The sequence below is a fragment of the Sus scrofa genome, chromosome 13 (assembly GCF_000003025.6).
Source record: "Sus scrofa isolate TJ Tabasco breed Duroc chromosome 13, Sscrofa11.1, whole genome shotgun sequence".
Lineage (NCBI taxonomy): Eukaryota > Metazoa > Chordata > Mammalia > Artiodactyla > Suidae > Sus > Sus scrofa.
The window spans coordinates 92,130,860-92,137,427 of record NC_010455.5 but is presented as its reverse complement, the minus strand read 5'-3'; positions in this window follow the sequence as shown (position 1 = coordinate 92,137,427).

The following is a 6,568-nucleotide window of genomic DNA, read 5'->3' as shown; positions in this document are numbered from 1 at the left end:
GGATTCTTGGCATTGGAGAAAGAAAGTGTAAATTCATGATGCATTTTGGTTAACATTTTTTTTTTTTTTTTTTTTTTTTTTGTCTTTTTGACATTTCTTGGGCGCTCCCACGGCATATGGAGGTTCCCAGGCTAAGGGTCGAATCAGAGCTGTAGCCGCCGACCTACCAGAGCCACAGCAACGCGGGATCTGAGCCGCGTCTGCAACCTACACCACAGCTCACGGGCAATGCCGGATCGTTAACCCACTGAGCAAGGGCAGGGACCGAACCCGCAACCTCATGGTTCCTAGTCGGATTCGTTAACCACTGCGCCACGACGGGAACTCCAACATTTTTTCTTATGATATATTTGCCTGAAAAAATATTGTCCATTGAAAATTCCTGGAAAAATAAGCAATATAGAAGAAACACACAATTAGCACTCGATTGAAATATTATGTCCCACTAAAAATAATGAGAGTTCCTTGGGAAAATGGCTGATTCTAGTGGTAATAAATATGCAAGATGGGCATACCAAAAGCAATTATCAAAGATATCAAAAAAAAAATCATACCAAAAGTACTCAGCAGCCCACTTGAGGAAATTCTCAGTAACCAATGAGGGACAATTTGACCATAAACAAGGCTATAACTACAATAACTTTTACTCTATCACCTAGTTTAAATATATGTGTCAATAATAATAATAATAATAATAATAAAGCTTTTAGCTCAATATTGGAGGATTCTAGGAAACCAGCTTATTATTTTTAAAGCTGATAAAGCATTTATCCTTTAACTTCCATGTATATTTCATTATTCCTGGATAACTATATAGTAGGTGTGTAATGTGCTTCTTTTTAGAAGTGTTGTAGTTAATAAGAAAGAATATTAGATTTAATTTCTTACCACATTTCTATTCTAAAAAGAATTAGTGAATGTATTCATTCATAATTGATAGCTTCCAACATCACAGAATGGAGATAACCAAGCATTACAAACCTCTTTATGAGAGAAAAAAAGCATTTATGAAGGAATCTTGCAAAAGTGACCAAGCAAAATGTGAGCATCAAGCTGATTAAGCCTCCAGATTCAAAATCCAATTTGTAAGAAATTCAGTAATCAGAACATGTTAAATGGCAGTCATAGGGTTGACGTCAACAAGATGCAGACAAGAAAATCTACAGAATGAGCAATCTAATTTCTTCAACAAATTATAATAAAATAAAAGATGTAGAGAAGATTCCTAGAGATTTTAGAAACATTAATCAATTACAGTGTAATTGTAATCCTAATTGTAATGTAATCTTAACTTGAAAAGTGAAAAAGAATTTGGTTTACACCCATGCACTGCATTGTGTATGTATACATATATATATATAATAAATATGCCATATTTTTGACAGAATTGGAAAGTTTAAAACTAGATATTTGATATTCAATGATAGTAAAAAAAAATACTATTAGGTAAATTTTAGATGAAATAATTGCATCTAACTCTCAAATCTTAACACATTCTTGTTTCTTTTTCCTCAATATTTTTGTACTGTCTGGGCAGTTCTGCCTCAGGCCATAACTTGTGTTCAAATGTGTTCCATGAGTTTCTCAGTCTCCCTAGATCATATGCTCTTCTAATGGCAGATGGCAGGAGCACGGAGGCCAGACTTAAAACACACAGCACTGTATAGTCTTTCTGATGTCATGAGCACTAACATTCCAAGCTATTTTCACGGTTAAGTTCACATCCACAGGTGGGGACATAATCTCTGTCAACAGGGGTGGAAGAGAAATGTCATGTGATGTGGGTCATAAATGCATAATTCTAGAATAAAGTATAGGTGAAGACATAGGAACAATAACCCATCCTACTATATACTTATAATTATTTTTAAAATAAGTTTCTATCTTTTAGAGATAAATACTAACATTTATGGATTAAACAATATGATGCCTGGCATACTTCAATATAATAAAGTGAGAGTATTTATAAAACAGTCTTTCATAAGTTGATAAATACTGCAGCTACATAATGGGAACAGTGGGGGTTCATATTACTATTGTATATTTATTATAAGTTTACTTTTTTCCTAAAATAGAGTTAAAATTTTCAAAATAATTGAAAAAAAATACTCAATGTCTTTCATCATTGTTTATAGACAATAGAGTTGTGAGCAAATATTTCCTAAACATTCTTTAATATACAGATGGTTTTAAATACTACTTTTGGGAAGTAGGATTGTTAAAAATGAAGTAGTTCTGAATTGTGAAAGGCCTGATGACAAACCAAGGATGTTTGTTCTTTCTGAAAAACTTTGGGTAATACCTCTTAAGAATGTAAATGACTGATGTTTCCTAGTAAAACTATTTCAACATAAATAAAACTATAATTACCTATTTAGTAATTGAATATTCAGTGATTTAGTGAAATGACCCATCATTTGTTTTTTTAGCATATCACAACTAACTGAATGCAACAACAAAAAAATAAAATTCTAAACCTCTTTTCCTACATATATTGTACATAACCAAATTGCAGCCTAATTCACAAATTCCTTTTATTCTATTTTCAAGATTGTCCAACCACTTCAGATTTTTGCCCTTCACTTTATTTATCCAAATTTCAAGACATGTTGTTTATAACTTATACTTTGAGTTCATTTATAAGTCCTTTAGGTATCAGCTGCCTCTCCACTACTCTACAAAAGCTAACTATACCTTCCAAGAGTATGATAAAATAGAGATGAAAAAAAATTAAAGGTTTTATAATAGTGCTTTCCTTAATTACTAGACAAATATTTAAAATGGATATTTCTTCCCAACTCATTGAGTCTGTATCATAATTCCTTAAATGACATAAATCAATCATAAAAATAATGTGATATCCTAACAAATTAAAATATTTAGTCATGAGTATTTCATGCAGTAGCAATTACATAATGCTGGTTTGAAAATAAATTCTATTTTTTATTCTTACTTGATTTAATGTGTGATTTGAGTATGAAAAGTTTATAGTACTAATTGATAACCGAACACAGTTTTGGTGATATTTACAAATTGTAACTGACTAAGCAAGAGTTTACTGGAACTGAATTTGAAAATAATAGCCAGGGCTCTCCACAACTCCTTTTCAAATCACCTAGCAGGAATTGTGTAGCAAAGATTTCAAAGAGCTGCCTGTAATTCAGTCTCTCCTGTTTTCAAAAGTGAAGAGGCACCTGGGAAAGAAAAAGGCTAATGACGACCTGGCCTAATTTTATAAACATGTTAACCAGAATAGATCAATGATATTCAGTAGAGAGTTCTTATTTATGTAATATTTTTTAGCAGAATTTCCATAGTCTAGGGTTGACACTGATAAGTAAAGCTAGGATCTGGCTTTATGAAGTATGGCTTTCTATGAAATATCTCATATGCTATACCTATATAGGACGTATGACACCACTGAATGGCATCTAAATATTGAAGTTCTTTGCAAAATTTCTTAGGTACCTCGTCTATTACTTTGGGTCCAAGGGTTTGTTCACTGGGAGAAGAAAGAACCCAGGGAGGTGCTCTCAGTGGTCCAGAGCATTCCCTGCCTTGCTTGTGTTCCTTGATTTTTCATAACATTGAAAATATTAGTAAATCTTGATACTGGGTATGGTCTTTCATTTATTTATCTTATTTGGTCTATGTATTTCTGTCACACTGATTTAACAATATTTCAAAACACTTAAACACTGTCTAAATTAAATCATGGGATTTCCCAATAACTATTTTGAACTATGTGATTTAGAAATAGTGTGATGAACACCAAAGTTCTGACTAGCTACAAGACCAAAACAAGTATTTTCCTTCTCATAAGCAATTATAAACAAAAGTAAAAAGATTATAAACTACCTCTAATATATATAAATTTTGCTCATAAATGCACCTTGACTGATAAATAAAAAAATGTGTATGTTATATACTGAATATTTTATCTGTGACCTCTACAAAAGAACCCATAGTTATGAAATGGATTGCTTGCTATAACTGGTAATGGGATAGATATTTCTATACTTTGGCATTAATATTTGGAGGCTGCACATGGAAGGTCTTTTGAAAATAAATAGACATTCAAAGTGAGAGATTCCTTCACCTCAGAGGGGACCTGAAATTTTTCAGGAATTTGAAAAAAATATTTTGAGAGATTTGCCAATAATGTTGCTCTCGAGAGCATTTTTTATGTATCATAAGAAACATTGCTATAAACAGACAAAATGTGACACAATCTCATTCATATAATTATTTGATACCATAATTAATGATACCAATATTTCTAAAATGTCTCTTTATTGACAGATATCTATAAAAATTTGAAATAAGATTTAAAGATAAGAATCAACTATTCCTGTATAGGTGGTGAAGGAACCAATTTAAGCTTGGGGATAAGACATGGATGAGACCAAATTTTTCTGGGAGGAAAAAGAGTGAAAAAGAAGAGACCACTCAGAAGACCAATATTTAAGAAAGAGGTGGCTAGAATAAGAATAATAGAGCTGGAAGAGCAGGACAGAGTACATCAAATTAATGTTTTAACTGTTTAGTAAATTTTATTTTTGTCTTTATTAAAGCCTCCCTAAAAAACCCTTCTGGGAAAAGTTCTCATTGGAGAATACTTGAATGGTTCCACATATATTGTATTGCAAGCTGAAGAGCTTTACATACATATATGGTTTTTCTACAACCAGAGAAACTACAGATCATCTCATCTAAAAATGCACACTTAGGAGTTCCCGCTGTGGCTCAGTGGCTAAGGAACCCGACTAGTATCTATGAGGACGTAAGTTCGATCCTTGGCCTCGATCAGTGGGTTAAGGATCTGCGTTGCTGTGAGCTGTGGTGGAGGTCACAGACACGGCTTGGATCCTGTGTTGGCATAGGCTTGGATCCTGTGTTGGCATAGGCTTGGATCCTGACTGTGGCATAGGCCAGCAGCTACAGCTCTGATTCAACCCCTAGCCTGGGAACCTCCATATGTCACAGGTACGCCCTAAAAAGCAAAAAGAAAAGAAAAAAAAAATGCACACTTAGACCAGAATTGATCCCTCATTAGATTTGGCTGCAAATACCTTCCAGGCATATGCCTTTATGCCTCACTCTCCCTTCTGTTGACCTATATTCCCACCCCTCCACATGGCAGCCCTTAGCAGGATCAGCATCCCCTCCAAATCATCCCCAACCTATTGTGACAGAATTATCCCAAGCACTTTTAGCAATTTGGGCACACTCTACTTTTGCCCTGCACTTATGCCTGTCGGTTTACGTGTCTGTTTTCCCTATAGACTGTGAGCTAATTGAAGGCAAGAAATATTTGTCATTCACAGCTTAACCAATTTCTTAATAAATTTCTGGGAATGTTTGTTGAATATGCATATTTTTTATACAAGTGGCAATCTGCCACATGATTCTGCCTGTTTACCTAATATGATTTTAGTTATAATTTTAAATGTGCTTAAAATCCAAGGCACATCTTGGTTTATTTTAAGTCTCATGAGTCTCCTGATATAGACAAAGTTTAATAAGAAAATGTCACATAGAAACTAAGTGATTGCATGATTGATATAGTGAGCTTTATTTTGTTACATGTATTAAATATGTATATGTTTATCTCTCTACATAGCAAATTTGTATATGTATGTCAAGACTTTCTCTAGGTCTGCCAGTTTGGGAGCACAAATGGAGTCATAGAATAATAATGCTTTTTCTTGACTGTGCTATACCTACTCAGCAGGTCTAAAATCCTGCCCAGGTATTGTATTTTTGTAAGGCCACCGGAATGTGCCTCATTCATACTCATAAATATGCTCATGGTTCCTTCTCTTCCACTGTTGAAGATGCCTTTTCATGGCATTCTACTTAGATTGATGAATGCAAAATACCTCACTAACCACTTTGCTCAATGGCACTTCCATTTAGATTTGCATCTGGGAGCCACAACCATCCCCAATGGATACTATATTATTCAAGTTCCAAAATAGCATAGAATTTGAGTTCAGCCATCAAACAAAATATTGGTTGAACATAACATCAATTTTTCAGTGGAACATAACAGAATCCAGAGTCTCACAATGTATTATTCATAATACTCAGAATACAGTCCAAATTTATTAGATGTGAAGAGACAGGAAATTGTGACCCATACTTAAGAGGAAAGGCAATAAATGGAAATCAACTTAAAATGTACCTTGTTAGGTGCTACCAAGACAATAAAAGTTAGATTAAAAAATTGATATTTTTTTCCACTTGTAGACCTTAGAGTTGCCTTTAATCTGAATAACTATAAGGCCAAAAATAATGTGTTTAATTAAAAACATCATTCAAAAGTAGTCTGAAGCCCCAGAGGAAGACAGATTTATTTCCATATTTAGGGAGAAGATCTAAAAGGAAGGCTTTAAGAAAGAATGACAAATGAAATAGACCTTAATAGATGCTTAGATTTTTTTTTTTTATGTGGGCATGATAAAACAAGGGTGAGCATCCACATGTACTCAGTAAAAAAAAAAAAAAGAAAAAGAAAAAAAAGAAAAGAAAAGAAAGTTCTGAATATAATGAAATGAAGTAGCTG